This window comes from Otolemur garnettii, unplaced genomic scaffold (assembly GCF_000181295.1).
Source record: "Otolemur garnettii isolate 467f Iridium unplaced genomic scaffold, OtoGar3 scaffold00004, whole genome shotgun sequence".
Lineage (NCBI taxonomy): Eukaryota > Metazoa > Chordata > Mammalia > Primates > Galagidae > Otolemur > Otolemur garnettii.
The window spans coordinates 26,306,085-26,307,488 of record NW_003852399.1 but is presented as its reverse complement, the minus strand read 5'-3'; the positions used below and the strand labels follow the sequence as shown (position 1 = coordinate 26,307,488).

General features: G+C 35.1%; 1 pseudogene; it reads left to right on the top strand.

The window, feature by feature from the left end:
• Positions 1–862: 862 nt before the first annotated feature.
• LOC111727848 lies at positions 863–1,177 on the top strand (annotated as a pseudogene).
• Positions 1,178–1,404: the final 227 nt, after the last annotated feature.

Genomic DNA, 1,404 nt, shown 5'->3' with positions numbered 1-1,404 from the left:
TCACAGAGCTCAGGCCAGCTCCAACAACAGAATTATCCAGCCCCAATGTCACTAGTGACATGCTTGAAAAATTTTTTTCTAGGGGGTGGGTTAAGGAGTAAGGGAGGAGGGAAGCCTAAAATTGTACTTTGTCATACCCAGGAAACAAAACCTCATTATTTTCTCAATTGGTTTATCACATCACAAGTGGATACAAGTACTTGGTAACTGCCCAGGCCAGGGACTTCTTTTTAGGACAACTCTCATTTAAACATATAACTACTGACAGTTTAATTGAAGAAAAAAATTAACTCTTACATAGCAGTAGCTCTTCAGTCTTGGAAAAAGAAAGGCATTGTTCAGACTGATCACTGCCATTCCCTAGCGCCACATGACTGCTGATCATTGCAAGAAATGAAATTTGCTTTCAAAAACAATAATTTGCCATCACTGGGGATATTCAAATATGATATATGTTTTAAAGAAATCTTCAACTTTAATGATTTAAGTAGGAATGGCTAACATAAAATTACAATAACTTTAATTCACTGAGATTGGTTACATGAGGAAAAAAATGTATGTTATTATAAGACAAGAATTATACAATTATTTCTAGTTATCATCTTTAATTACAGTTTCTTGTGTTCAAGTATATAAACACATATAGAGATATACACATTTGATCCTTATAAATGTAATTTTAATATTTTGATTAATTTTGATTAATAGTAAGTAATTTTTACTTACTAATTAATTTAAAGTATTTTTCTGTGTTCAGCTCAATATAATTATTAAATTAAAACATAAAGATACGTCTAGACAGAGGGATGTCCGGGTTCCAACCCAGAACTTTGGTATAGTTAGCAACCAAAGAAAGAGAAATATGGGTGATATTGAGAAAGGTAAGAAGATTTTTGTTCAGGGGTGTCCCCAGTGCCATACTGTGGAAAAGGGAGGCAAACACAAGACTGGGCCAAATCTCCATGGTCTCTTTGGGTGGAAGACAGGTCAGGCTCTTGGCTTCTCTTACCCAGGCACCAATAGGAACAAAGGCACTACCTGGGGAGAGGACACACTGATGGACTATTTGGAAAATCCCAAGAAGTACATCCCTGGAAGAAAAATGATCTTTGCGAGCATTAAGAAAGGAGAAAGGGTACACTTGGTAGCATATCTCAAAAAAACTATTAATGAGTAATAGTTGGTCACTGCCTTATTTATTACAAAAGAGAAATACCTCATGGCTTCTTTTTTATGTGTACCATAATTTCATTGGTCTCATTTACCAGAATTCAGATCATGAATGAGTGACAGAATATTTTTGTTCCACAGTCCTGATTTAACTAAGACTGGCTTGTGGTTAAATGAATTATGATGGGTTTTTTGGATTTTGATAGGGATTCCAGTTCAGTAACTGGAATCCCT